This window comes from Pinus tabuliformis, chromosome 5_2, assembly GCF_031772625.1.
Source record: "Pinus tabuliformis cultivar Carrire ecotype Pingquan chromosome 5_2, CPIR1, whole genome shotgun sequence".
NCBI classification, from domain to species: Eukaryota; Viridiplantae; Streptophyta; class Pinopsida; order Pinales; family Pinaceae; genus Pinus; species Pinus tabuliformis.
In genome coordinates, this window is record NC_142306.1 from 276,361,964 (window position 1) to 276,377,560 (window position 15,597).

The window sequence follows — 15,597 nt, forward strand, 5'->3', positions numbered from 1 at the left end:
CCTTTATACTTGATGCTGGAGACGACATAGCCCATCTTCTTCTTCTCCAGCTTGTATTTCGTCTTCATGGCTTCTGCAAGGGCCAAATCACTACCCTTTCCTTCGGCTCTGGTCATGGGGTCCTTTTCTTTGCAGGGGAGCTGAGAAATGCGGCGAATTAGGTCTACCGTGATGGGGATAGGCTCCTCTAGCCATAGATACCCATCATGCACTAGGAAAAGCAGCTGCCTGATTACGAAAATGGTTATGGCAGTGCGGTGGAAATGCGGCACCCATAATAAGTTCAGCAGCCCAACCTTTTCCACACCGCGTAGCCACTTTAGCAGCTCTAACGTTGTCACCACCCCTGCAGTGTTCTGATTCATGAGGTTCCCAGTCTCTAGGTGAGGGTACTTCTCGCAGTCAGCAAGGTCCCAATCTTCAAACTTCATGGTTGGGAGACGACCCAGGTGCATGCCTTCAAACACAATGCCATCTAGGAGGACCGAGGTTTGCAGTGAACTCTTGGTTTTGTCTAGGTCCTTTGACACTTTGGTCTTCCCTTTCCACAGAGGGACATATGCGAGCAGTTTTGTTGCAGAGCGTGTAGGTTGAATATCCTCCTCCATGCCTTCATCTTCTTCCTTTGCGATGATCAGGGCCTACAAATATTCTTCTTCCTCATATATTTCTATCATGACAACTTCCCCTTCTCTGTCATCGATAGTTTGCTGCACAACGGGTTCCTAGGGGACACGCATACGAGGGCCATTGCTTCTTTATCTTTCTTGGGCCTTGGTGTACAGGGTAATTTGGGGATCTATGCTACAACCCCGGAACCTTCGGGAGCATCCTCCATATTTAGGGCCTACACGGCCTCGCTGGTGGTTACCTCTTCAATTCCCAAACCATCCTTAGTTGTTGTCATTGTGTCTCGGCTGTAATCTGTCACTCGCAAATTCAGGGGCTCAATTATCGGTCGGCTCTCAATGCTCAAGGCTCTGCTCAATCGCTCGAGTCTCAAATGACCACGCGTTGTTTGCTGGGTATCCCTTTGTGTTTTATAGTGCCTTTTGAATTTGAATTCAACCATTCCCCCCAATTCAGGTCCATTAATGCTTTCTTAGCGGCATATTTTCCCAAATCTTGCCCATAAATCGCATCTTAAATGCCTGCTACCCACTCCATTTGGCCTCAAGTCGAGCATGCCATCGTGAATACTAACTTCAACAGTCACTTTCCAGCCAACCGACGTAGCAGCACAACCCTCCATACGAAGTCGCAGACCCTATGACACTCTGCTTCTGCACGCATCCCCAATATCGTGCAACTCTCGGGAAGAATAGTTTATAGTCCCACACTTCCTTTCAACTGCCTGGAGTGCTAAGACTATCCTTCCTACGGCTAGTCAGGTGGTCACACCACCCATGTGGGGCTCCATCCCATCCTCCACCATGGTTCGCGGAGAATCCCCACCTTCCATTGTTGTGGTCAGCATCACGCACTTTACTACTTGCAATGCGCTACCCTAGTCACTACGTTTGGCGATATGCGGTCCAAGCCAAGGTAGCAGACTAACCAATTCATGGCGATAGTTCTCAAACTTGTCAATATGATCGTACGCACCTTGCATTACCATCCAAGTTTTTTTGACAAGAAATGCTCCTGTATCCCATCTTCCAGCTTCTTGACCTCCGTGTCCATCATAGTGCTTTTCTTCCTTAATTGTACCCTTTCTTTTTCAAGTTCATGGGGTCTAAAGTTTCCCCATCGGATTTCTTCCTCAAGTCCAATGTCTTTTGTTTCTTGCAGCTGTGTGATTCCTTCATTCCGGGCTTCGCGAACCATTATATCTATGGGTGTTGCTATGCATGGACTAGGCTTCTCCTACTCCATAGGGATTACAGCCCTAGCTTCATAATTTAGCTTCGAAAGTGCTCGCGCGGTCAGGATTTTGCACATGGTCCTATAAGCCCATAGAGCCACTGGTACGCATAGGTCCTAGTTAAAGCGTCTCACATGGTGGACCATGTTCAACACTTCATACACCTTGTCAAAGGCTTCCCCATGGATAATATTTAGCATGCTTGGTCTTATCATACTTCGTCATTCACACCCTCGTCTTGCCATCTCTTGCTTATTGGTCCCGGTTCTTATCATGAGGACGGTGTGCGTTCATGCAGGTTGCATACCATGAGCCTATACCCATCTGGAGAGGCAGGCATGTAGGATGTTTCTTCCATCATACCTGGCTTCCATCCATAGCTAAGGCTTTCCAAACTGTATAAGCATCAGCCTTATGCATTCACGCCAGTCCTCAAAACTTATTTGATGCATACCCCACCATCTTGCGGGCATAGCACGTAGTGCCCATTTTAGACCGTCTAAGCGCTGCTATTTCGGTACTTCTCTTTCAAACTTTTTCAGAAAATCGTCTACCTTGCTCAACCCATCATACATAGGAAGATCTCTTACCTCTATTGTCACACAGTGCAGTGATCTTACCATCATGTTACAATTGAGTGTCGTTACCTCATGTAACTGATTCTACATCGTTCTATTTCCTCGTCCAAATCTGATGTGCAAGAGCTTTCATGCTCCCATCAAATCTTGCCATCCACTATAGGATTCACCCAATCCTATTCCCGAGCGGTTATATTGTAGATACAGTCTAGATTGTCATCACTCTCCTCATCGTGCACTGGCTTTGTGTAGCGTGATCCTTCCGCAGGGTCTAAAGGTACCACTATGCAGAGTGACTTTTTCTCAAAAATAATTTTGCACTTCTTTTGATTTATCACTTCGTCCATATCAATGGCCCAATCTATTCCCAATATTGTGGGATTGCTATCATCCATAATCTCTATCACTTCAAAATCTAAGCACGCTTTCACCTTCGATATCTACCATTATTCCCTGTAATCTTCCCATCGGTAGGATCTTTTACTGGTTTGCCATTCACAATTGAATAGGATACCATTGCAACGTGGGCTTGCCCATGCGTTCCCATGTTTGCTTTGACAGAATGTTCGTGTCTGATCCTATATCCAAAATCACTTAATCCATTTTATATTCCCTGATGTTTGCAGTCAATCTCATCTCCCTTCCTATTCGCGTTGTGTGCTTCCCGAGCTTCCGGACTACGCACGGTTCCCCTGATCCAGCACATCTAGTGATGAGTTCTTGTAGTCCCTTCATAACCTTGCTATCGAGCAACAGCTTCATGCATGTCTCCAAAAGGGTGGTAAGCATTGATGGGTCCATCTCCAGTTCTTGTTTGTCTTTACTACCTAAAATGGAGGCCTCTGTGAAGCTCTTCTTAGCTTCCATGAATGTCTCCTTCATGCACTCCAAATCAAACTCTGGTTCTTTTGTTGGAGCCTTGCGAACCCAAGAACTCTCTTCCGGTTGCTTACCTTTGTCATCTCTTGTCATGATACCGCCTCAGAGCACGATGTTTACATTCAAGTCCTCCTGGCACAACTCAGACATCATCATTTGCAGGTTCTGAGTCGGGGGAGGCTGGAGTATGCCTTTATCACGCAACCTCACTATCAGTGTGGGGCAATCCTCCGCCTCATGATAAAACTAGATACAATATAAACATGATGTTCTCATCGGATTTATAGAATCCTGGGCATAATGCCTTGACCCTTTACAATTGTAACAAATCAGTTGTTCGCAATCCCTTCTTGGTCCCATTCCACCTTGACCTCATCCGCGCGCTTGAAATCCAGTGCATGCCATCCCTACATTTTGATCGAGGGCTCGCATTTTGGTCTGCACCCTATAGGTAGGAGTCCGATCCATCATCAGTTCATAACTTCTACAGGTACGTTCATCATGGCCTACCGAGCTACAAAAATTATAGAATAACTGCTTGGACATTTGCGTATACCTCTATAATAGATCATAGTTATCTGTAGCATGTTTCCCTCCTATCTGACAAATTGCACACCATAATGCAGGTGTCATGCTTGTCCCTACTTGTGCCTCCAGTCTCAATGACATTGGCCATCCTCCCGCTAGGTAGTTTGCGAAGACTAGACAATGGTCCTTTTCATGTCCGTGGCCTTTGCACTTTATGCACCATACCTCCTCACATGATTCTGGGTGAGCTGTCCTGTCTTGTTTCAGGATCTACATCTCAAGACACAAATTCTTCAACCGTGTGAGGATCTATTGGACTCCCAAATTAGGATCTTGTATCGGGGTCTTGTGCAGTCTCATTAGGATCTCTAAAGCCTCGGCCTGAGTCAATAGCTTCTGTTGTGACAATGTGTTTCTTAGAAGCGTTGTTAGTGATGGTTCAAACCATGCGTGGTGTTGTCCATCTGTCAAGGTCATGTTGGCTTCATGAGTCATACACTTTAGTCTTTGATCCATCTCCCAAAGGGTCCCACCTAAAAGCATCACGATTTCATTAAATCTGATAATCAACTATGTCTCTGATTTTGGCTTGCTAAATTCCTTGTTTAGCACAGCTTGGATATCTGATCCATGCATTTGGATTGTCATTGGATTGCTTAATGTACCACGTCAGTGTGTGATCCTATAATGTGCTTACCAGCATTGCCTTATTTATGTTGTCATTTGTGACTCCTTGCGCTTCCCAGACAGCCTTTCAACACCGACAACTTTATTTTGCTCTCCATATTGAACTGTGGTGGTGGCGAAGGTGGTGTGAGTGAAGATGGGGGTGAATATGGTGAAATTGGTGGTGGTGTAGGTGGACGTGGTATGTGCAGAATTCGCTACCTTATTAGACTAATCGCACTCCTTGGTGAAACCTTCATGAGGACTTCCTCACTTTCTTGCCGAGGTGAAACCAAGGGGTTAGTTTCTACCTTTATGCTACCTTCGTTTCTACAGATCCTCCCACTTTGCATAGCCCCAAACGTTAATTTATTCTCATAACCTGCTTTTCACATAGTAGCATTTTAATCCAAGTGTTCAAAGATTTAACGTACTTACCCCGTGGTCCTTTGAGGAAGCGTCATTCTGCCTTATTGTAGCTAACTGAAGTATCTACCACGAACTTGATGATGAACCCTCCTATAACTCGATCGAGCTAATGGTCCACAACTCACACGATCTTATCTTTTGATGCTTCTAGTTTGTGCACCAACTCTTGAGTCCAAACAATCAGTTTGTTGAGCCTACACCTTACTTGACTATCTGCTAGCTTCTCGATCCACTCATACAATCCAGAGGGGAAGGATGCGAAGAAAATTTCATGGATTTCCATATATAAGTAGCGCTCTAACAACTATTCCTTAGATACTCGCGGATTCCTATTTTCCTATGCTACGAACTCGTGAATTTTTCTGTTTAACCACCCTTCAATTTCTTTCGTTATCGGATTCCAATGACACGACACCAGACATCTCTTATGCAGATCCCAATCCCGACAACAGAACCATTTGTTGGCTTATTGGGGCCTGACCTAGGTTCAGAGGTGATTTAGCTAAACAAATCTTAGTACTACTGGCCCTTTCGACAATAGTCCGCGGAGCGTAGACTGAGGTCTCACCAGAAGTAGTATGGGAGGGTGCTAGAACTACATTTCTGCACCCTGGAGATGTTTGATGAGTTCAAGTGGTCTGTGGTTAGACCCTGCGCACATGTCACTACATGCACTGTCCCGTACCTCGCAGCCAAAATGGATACCTTCACGCAACCCTACTCAGGGGCTGAGCACTGTTGTTACCCAAGTCCTTACTAGTATTCTACTGTTAGTTGATTAACTTAGCTTATTTGTATGTGTTAATTTACATTTAGCAATATGAATTATTCATACATGTGCGCGCAGTAAAAAAAACATTATAGTTGCAATTTACATCAACCATGCATTAATCCAAGAACAAATACACGAATTGGTAATAAAACCTTTCTTCATTAATCTCTTCTTCGGTTACAGACTTGAATCCACTGTGCACACTCAGCTGCAGGGGTCCACGCACTCAGCTGCGAACTACTAGGCCTCTGCGCACTCAACTGCAGAGCCTTTTCCTACCCTATGACCCAAGTCACACTTAGTCACTTGGACACTATCCTCGCCTCTTTATTGCTTATTCCTTATTTTCCCTCTTTTACACTTAGAGCATCGCTCTATTTATACAATCCCATGGTCCGCGGACCGTGTGTAGGCCAGCATTACATCCAAAACTAGGATAGACAACCCTATGACTCTAACATACTTCCACACTCGCAATTCGCAGAGACTTTACAACAATATTGGGTCAAACTTGGGCTTTGAGCCCCAAAACATATCGTTGGGGGATTCCATGCCCAACAATGTATTTGAGTCATCATGTAATGTACTTTTCAAAAGAATAAAGAAGAAAATTATTATTATTATTATTATAACTTATTAAGCCATGGGTTTCATTCTTGGGTCATCATTTTTTAGATCAAAGTCTCCATTGAGAACTTGTAGGATCTATTCGACATTAATGAAGCCATTGTACTTTTAAAAGAGACCCTTCTTTGGCTTTTGAATCATATAAAAAGGTTTAGTTTTGAGTAAAAAATGAAATATATTTCCTCCATACCAAGTCAACCTTGAGATGATCAAGTTGGCCTCAAGGAAGGCTATTTGACCTCACCGAATGGATATAAAAGGAGGAGTTCCACTTCATTTGGAGGAGATCATCTCATGCAAGTTCAATATCTGTCTAGAAGCTGGGAAAAGTGTGAAGTAAAGGAAAATTGCTAAAGAAGTGCGAGTTTTTGAAGGTGAAGGAAGAAATAAAAATAAAAATATTGGTGCATCTCTCTCTCTCATGCCCTAGATTGGAAGATCAAAGTTCTCTTGTTGATTCCACTGCAAGTTGCTGCATGTTGCTACTGCTAGAGCAAGTATAGGTCAAAGTTGTTTTTGTTGCGTGTTGCTGCCTCAAGAAGTTGTATTGGGCCAAGATTGAAGTCTTTCAGCCAAGATTGAAGTCTCCCAAGCAAGGTCGAATTTACTAGGTACAATAAAGTGATGCATAATGTTGATATTGCTATCAGGCCAAATAGGATCATCTGTAAAGGAAGACGAAATCTGACTTGTTGTGGAGGAAAGTTTGTGTCAAAGTCTAGAGTCTTGGTTTATTTAAGGAAAAATATTGAAGGAAGAATTACTGATTGGGTTTTCCCCTAGAGAGGGAGATTTCCCTTTCTATGTGCATATATCTGGTGTCCATTAATTTATTTTCTATTGCTTTGGTAATTGCTTGATGAACTAAAAGGAAAGAATATATAAAGGAAATGTAATAAGAAGTCAAGAACATCACAGGTAATTATCAAATTGTTGTAGCAGCTACAAGCACTCTCCAAATTTTTTCCTTAGCTTCGTTTTGGAGCCTGCCTACCAACCTTCCACAGTAGCATGTCTTGCCTTGTCAAGTACACAAGCTTCAAGGACTTTCTAGTGGATTTCCAGCATGTGCATGATGGCTTTCTGCACCCCCTCACAAGTTTCTTCTCTCAACTTGGTCGAGTTGCAGGCTGAACAACTCCCTCAATTGCACAATTCTAGAGGGGAACCAACCTTCCCTCCAAAAACTGCACAATTCTATTTGGCAGCCTAATGGGATCCAGAATTGCGCAAATTTTCCTGTCACCCTTCACTAGAAAAACTATGTAATCCAGCCCAGCAGGACTTCTCAGCCTAGAAATTGCACAATTCTAGGTCAAAGTCAGCTTCTCAGCGCAGAAATTGGGAAATCCTTCTTGGCGGTTAGCCTATCTCCCTCCCAAAAATGTGCAATTTTTCCCCTTAGTTGAGTAGGCTATTGCATGTGCCATTGAGTTGACTGGTTCCATCAGGGACCAAGAATACTTGAATTACATGCAAGGGCTACTTTTTCTTGGAATAGAAAAAAGAAACATTCAAAAAGCATCCCCAGATTTTAGGGAGTGTGATGTAGGTAAAGTTCCCTCTGTGGACAGAGTCAACGCCTCTAGCCCTAGAGTGGGTTTAGTCACAACAAGACAAATACAACAACTAATTTCCTTAAATAGTCATCATTGAAAGAGCCTACCTTATGCTGGTGTTCGATGCAGTCTTCGTTATGCTGCTCCAGCTATAATTTCCTTCTCCATGATGAGTGATTCACCTGAAACAACATAAGAGAACAATGAAATACATAATAGAGCACAACAATGAACTATTTACTTATAGTGTCAAGGAACCATAAGCTGAAAAATATATTTCATACATGATATAGGAAACAACCATTGATTGTATTAATATGAGCAAAAGTAAAGCTTACAACCATGCCTTGATGTCGGAAGATTCCTTGAAGGGTCCAGTCAGTATGTCTCTACAAGCATTCAGTCTCAAAAGGTCTCCCAAAAAGGATGATAACTCGCTCTCTCAACCAAAAGCACTAGTATAAGGCTAAGGAAATCCACAACCAATCACTATACTATCAGCAACTCACACTGCAAACTATCAATCCAACACTAAGAACTAGCTAATTTGCTCACTACCAAAAACTAGTTGATCATAGCAATGGAGGATGCTTGTATAAGAGGAGGAGCCTCCATAAATGAGGGAGAGGGAGCTTATCTTCATGGGAGGTTACTCATAAGGTGGAACCACCAACTCAAATGAGTAAAGGTGAACTTCCTTGACCCAACAACCAGTTCCAGAACCACCTAGAAGCATTCTGTTTGAACTAAGTCACCATATCTGGGTCATCGGAATTCAAACACTAGGACTCAGAGATGACATCACGAGGCAATAGTGTATTCAGAGCTATCGTTGCAAGCAGGATACTGATGACTTGCGACGATCCCTAAAATTCGACCGTCGTAGAGAACATATGTACTCTTGCGACGGTGTCGCGAGGTTCTGGTTCACTTTGGTCCATCGTCACAGACAGAATACTAGTGTCTTGTGACGATCTTGAAACATAGGCAAAAAGGGTCAACTTCAGGATTAATGAGCATGGTTGATCTTCTTGAGTGATGTGGAAGATGTGGACACATATTTTGATGTATGACATAGAAAAGATGCCATTCATGGACCGAATCTACCCAGGATCAGGGGATGCAGGGTCAGTGACAAAATACTATGCAATAGATGCCCCCTAAAGCATGAAGGCCGAGAGAGTGGGAGGGTTGAAATGCTTTACGAAACCATAACTGAACTGGAACACCATCACTGAGAACCTGTAGATGCAAGTACAACTGATATCTCTGACAGTGAAAGAAATACATGTAGTCGAGGTATGGGTGCAGCCATCCAAAAGACAGATAGAACTGGTTTGTGGTATGGATGCAGCCATCCAGTCAAAAAGACCATATGAAAATATAGGCATGGTTGCAACCATCCAATCAAAGAGTCATGTATGCAATCATGAACCAATCCACGTAACCCGAGCTGATGTAACCTTAGTATGGGGTCTTGAATCCAACCCGATCATAGTATAATTTTTAATATGCGAATAGATGTGCTGAAGTTGATTATACTAGAAAATCACTTGATTACCGAACAATGATGTGAACCGTTAACAAGTGCAAGAGAGACCACCAGTAATGTGAATGGTTCTCAAGGTACTGCTAGTACAATCCACAAAGTGTGAAGAATTATTTTGAGTCAAACACTCGTGGAATCACCCGATTGAAGACCAATAATGCAAGTCTATCGTCGAATTCAAAGAACTTGCTATTGAGGCATGCAAGCTTCAAGGTACTCAAAAGGAGTCTCTAGATCAACTTCCTAGATAATGAGTCAATGTCGATAGGAAGCGATCCATCATAGGAGGGCCATAATGTTTCCCACATCAATGACATGAGACAAAAGAACAAGTTGTAGATGGATGAAACATAGAATTAGAGGAGGATGTAAGGGTGTAAACTACAGAAGGATTAAGCTCTTGAACATATCAGTGACACGACTCCGAAGTGTGGCAGCATTTTGGTACCAAGGGATCGAAGGTCATGTGGAGACAGTAGGGATTGAATGGAATGAGGAAAAATGAAGAACCCAAACCCTGGAAGGCCAATGACGAAGTGAGGATGTCCCACACATGGCAAGAAGCAAAAAAGGTGTCAATGTTCAAGAGTGACAAGCTGCCGTAGGTAATCAGTAGAATATTTCCAAATTTTTTCCCCCACCGTTGCTGGCGAGTACCCCAATTATTTTTGAAACACAAGCTTGAAGGGGATAGCATATGCTTGCAATATAAGTTTGTCCTTCAGACAAATCCAACCTAGTGAAATTTAGTGAGTCCTAGGGAGGAGAATCTCGGGTCTCAGCATGGTGATGAGTCCAATGTCATCAGGGTTTAACGAGTCTGACATAGGTAAAACTCAGATTCCTTTTCATGTTTAGAGAGTTTGAAAAAGACACGGAAATGAAAAATCCAAAGGGGCCCTTTTCGTATGTTTGTGTCTCTCAAGCCCAAAAAGGTAGAAAATGATACTTGAGAGAACCGCTTGACCATTGCAGTCAAGGAGCAGTTTTCATAAATAGTGCCTCCACCCTGAAAAAGTAAAAAAATTACTGGGGACACAACGTTTTGTAACCATTAGCGAACTTGAAACGACAAGGGATCGACTATCTTTTGACTTTTCAAGAGTCAGAAAAGATCTTAAAGTTGAGTCGGAAAGGGTTTTTTGGTACTGCTTGAGTATATAATTCAGCATCGATCATCACCAACACTTATAACACCTGTCACTACACACAAACAAAAGACATAAGCATAAGACCCGTTTCACAAAAACACATGACTAACGCTCAAAACACTAATTCAAATCCCTAGAAAACCATGAATTTTGAACAACAAGGCTATAAAAGAGACATTAGGGTAAAAAACAATTCACTTTGTGTTTTTCACTGTGGTAAAAAATTCAAACCTTGCGTACCTGTGAAACTGAATGATCGATTCCAGGAAACTCAACGGTCCATTGCTTCTCATGTTTCCTCCAAGTAAATACCCCATCCCTATCTCTATTTTTCCATCAATTTTAAATGCAATTTCATGTTTTAGACCGGAATTTGAAGAGGTTTTTTGAACAAAAAGTCCATCTCGGTCGTAGCAGATTTTCCCCTCAGCGTTGCGACGACCGAGAAATTTGCATAGGGAAAAATTGTGATCCTAGTAGGGAAGTGATGTACTCCTACGACGACTCGAAAATTTCTGAACTGTGCAAATTGGCCCATCAAAACTATTTTAAAAACAACTCCGACGAGCACCAGGATAAAAAAAACTTCATTTTTAAATAGTTTTAAGAGCTAAAAATGGTTGAATGGAATTTAATGAAAACATTTTGGTGCATGCAGGGGTACAAAATGGCCTTCTCTTGGAAGGGATGCACTCATGATGATGATGATGATGAGATGGAGGCAACCGATCCTCATTTCCAAAATATTCTGCAAAATTGTGGGCTCTTAAAATTCTTCCTAACACCACTATTTAGAGCTCAACTGGATCTCTTGGAGTACCTTATCCGAGCGTGGAATCCAGCGGAGGGAAAATTTATCATCTAAGGGTAAGAAATTGAATTTTATGCCACAGAAATCTATTTTATGACTGTATTGTCATGGCAAGGGGAAAGACCTCGCATGATGGGTACTCGAGTTACTGGGGACTCGCTAGACACTCTTATTGCAAGAGTGTGCCCAGGGGCACGAAAATCATCCACCAGTGGGAAACTGTAGATTACCTCAGTGAATGATTTTTCATTGTGGGTTTTTATATTCACTATCACTAGGGTAGCTGGCTCCCAAGCCCAGCATGAGGCAACTAAAACTCAACTGTGATTAGCCTTGGATTGTCTAAATCCCACTATGTTTGACTGGGGGGAGGCCGTGTCTCTCAACATGAAGAGACAATTGACCAAATGCCATAATGGTGAGACAAAACAACTTGGTTATGGCTCGATCTTCGTACTGCTCATGCTGGAGCAAGTATCGATCCTTCAGCTATAGGACATGCGAGTAGGGTGGCCAGGACAACGAGAGACTCAAATTACTCGGTGGGCTCTTGTGATGCCGCGAGGAGGCAGTGGCCAGCCAATGTCATGGGGTCCTAAATTTATCGAGTGGATAAACTGCTAGTAGGTCGTAGTCGAGGATTAGCCATACATGGGGATGGACTTCAGAGGCAACCTAGACATGTTACTTCCTCCTGGAGAACAGTGGGACGAGAGAGGTAAAATACTCAATTCGACCGACAAGATTTTTGTAATTTGATTTTTGTTGTTTTTGGATTTCAAATATACAGGCCCTCATCATTATGTTCAATTATTTGCAGATGTTGTACCTGAGAGACCTGTAGGACTCACTCCTACTACCTAGAGGGTTGCCAGAGAGATCAGCCTACCACCTCCGAGTGGAGATGTTGAGGAGGAGATAGCTCGAATTCTAGAGGGCTTAACTAAGGGGATCCCAGATTATAGACTATTCGAAGAGATCCCAGACAGTACCAATGACACAATGCGGGTGTGTCGAATAGGATACACTGGCTTCTTAGACGGGTGGTCCGAGCAGTAGTCTGCGATAGAGAGCATGATCCATAGTAGACTTCTAGGTTTTGGTTTCTACAAATTTTGAGAGACATGTGTCTCGTGATGTAACTTGAACACACATATTTTTGGACATATACCTATATTTTTTGAGTTCCTCAGTGTGCAACACACGATATACATCTATTTATGTTTTACTACATTTACCTATTGTGTCTGAATATTTGTCTATGATTTTTATAAATTGCGTAAATGTCTATCTAATACATGGTTTGCTAATGCATCAGTTAACGTATTTAGCCTTCTAGGAATGTGTTGATATGTGATATAATCAAAATTTCTTTCCAGTAAGTGAACACGTAAATACAACCTTAAAATTTGAGGGTTTCTGACAGAATAACGCCTGTTAAGTTGAATAACAACAAGCTGAGAGTACAGATTCACAATCAATGCATGAATACTGAGGTCAACAGGCTCAGCCAATAATTTGATGACGATGCTATATTCAGCGACATTGTTTGTGGTACACGCTAGACAAACACCTTGAAGGTCTACTAACTCACCGTGAGGATCACAAATCACCCATGCCACGGAGGAAAGATTCTGGGCACTACGACAGACACCATCAGCGAAACCGATGTAAGGTGCAACAAACATCTGCACAAAAAGTAAAAAGACACAATAAGCAGCAAACACTTACAGACCAAGCCAAACATGTACAAAATGAAAAGCACACTTGTGTACACAGCAGATGCATGAAAGTCGCATGCATAGTATTTTTTAAGATAAAGCCCATTCTGGGGCTTATCCAAAGGGCTTCCTTTATAGTCAACTAGCTCATAGACCCCTTTTTGCAAAACACATTTTACAATATAGGGCTCATGCCACATAGGCTCAAATTTTCTTGCCTCCAGCTTATCATTGTGCTTGATCATTTAGCAGGACTAAATCTCCCTCAGCGAAATAACAAGGGTTAACAGTCTGATCAAAGTGAGTTTTCACTCTCTTCTCCTATGCTTCAATGAATAAAGAAGCAAGTCGACAGGTCTCATCTAGTCGCTCTAGATAAAGAAGGCATTCTTCCACGAGAGTAGTATTCGGGAACAATTCGAAAGCCAACATGAGAGAAGGTATTTTGTATTCAATTGGAAGGGTAGCTTCGATACCATAAACTAGTTGAAAATGTGTGAATCTAGTTGCATCCTTCACTGAGGTACGGTATACCCATAAGGCGAAAAACAACATCAAGTGCCAGTTGGACTTGCGCATTCCAATGGTACACCGAAGCATCGTAACCAACACTTTGTTGACGGCTTCAACTTGGCCATTGGCCTGAGGGTAATAAGGCATCGAACTATCGTGATACAATCCTAATTGGGTTGTGAACTCAATCATCATATAACCACAGAAATGAGAACCGTGATCAGTGACAATAGCCTGAGGGACTCTGAATTGAGTAATCACATGATTGAATATGAATTTTGTAGCTGTCATACCATCGTTAGACAAGTTAGGCATTGCTTTGACCCATTTTGTAAAATAATCGATGGAAACAATGATAGGCCCATGCCTCCTGACCGAGCGAGGGTTATAGGTCATAAAATCAATGCCCCATTTAGCAGAAGGGCCCACGGTAATGACATGATGTAAAATGGAAGGTGGTGCACGCATCTTTCATTGGTAAATCTGACATGCGTGATAGGAACAGACAGTAAGAATGCAATCCTTAAAAGTGGAGGGCCAAGAGTAACCAACACGAAGGATTTTTTGGGTAGTAGCATAACCAAACACATGACCACCACAGGCACTAGAGTGGTAGTCATTCAAGACTCGTTCAACTTCCTCGAACATCAAACAATGATGGAGAACTGAATCAACTCCGAGATGGTATAAAGTATCTCCAACAATACGATAAGGGTGAGAATGGTGACGAACACGTCGCTGAGAATCCTTGGAAAAATCAGGATGGAAGGAAGACATCCGGAGGTAGAAAATAATGTCACCGTACTAGGGATCGAGGGTATGGATCAAGAAAAGAGTGTCACTCAGAATGTGATCCTTTATCCGAGAGGGAGCGGTAGTAGGTGGTAACAAGCAAATCAACTTAGCGAAGATGAGTGACTTCTTAAACTTGGCAGTAGTCAACTCCAAATCGAACTCTTGAAGGATAACAATCTATTTCGAGTACTTGCCCCCTAGTAATTGGCATGACAAAATGTATGTCATCAGGTTGCAAGATGAAATCATAGTCGTCGTACGCAACAAAATATAATGACGAAAGCATTGGACATCCTAGACGGCCGTGAAGGTGAGCTTCTCGACATAAGTGTATTGAGTCTCAGTGTCAAGAAGGTTGCAGCTAAGATAATAGATAACGCGCTTGGAACCATCGTCGTCGTCTTGAACCAAAACCATACCAATAGTACTATCAAAAGTAATTAGATAAAGCGAATAGTCATGATGATAGTCCGGTGGACACAGCAAAGGAGCAAAAAAAAGAAGTGTCTTGAGTTTCTCAAATGACCTTTGGGCGATGTCATCCCAAACAAAGGGAGTTTCATGCTTACGGAGACACGTGTAACCTTTAACAATCTTGGTATAGTTAGGGATACAATGACGTAGGAAATTGGCTTTTCCTGCAAGCTCTACAACTGATGCAAACAAGCAGGAGGTGGGAGATTCAGTATAGCTTCAACCTTGAGGGGGTCGAGATGAATACCATCTTTAGAAACAACAAACCCAAGGAGTCTGCCATATTCGATGCAGAAGACACACTTATGCGGATTAAGATGAATATGGTAATGTTGACAGTGAAGAAAAATCTCACGAAGGTGGTTCGGATGGTCAGAACATTTAGCTGAATGAGCTGGAAGGTCATCCAGATATCACTAAACAATGTGACGGATGTCATGAAATGCGTAGGACATTTCTCGCTGGAAAGTGGCATAGGCATTTTTTAGGTCGAAAGGAAGCTTTTTGTAAGAAAAGGTACCTCACGGGTAGATGAAGGCGGTTTTGTGTTGATCACCAGGTGAAATAATAATCTAGTTGTAACCAGAAAAGCCATCCATAAATGAGAAAATCTCACTCCCATCGCAATCGTTGATTAGCTCGTCTATAAGGGAGTAGGAAATTTCTTTTTTCGACACGCGC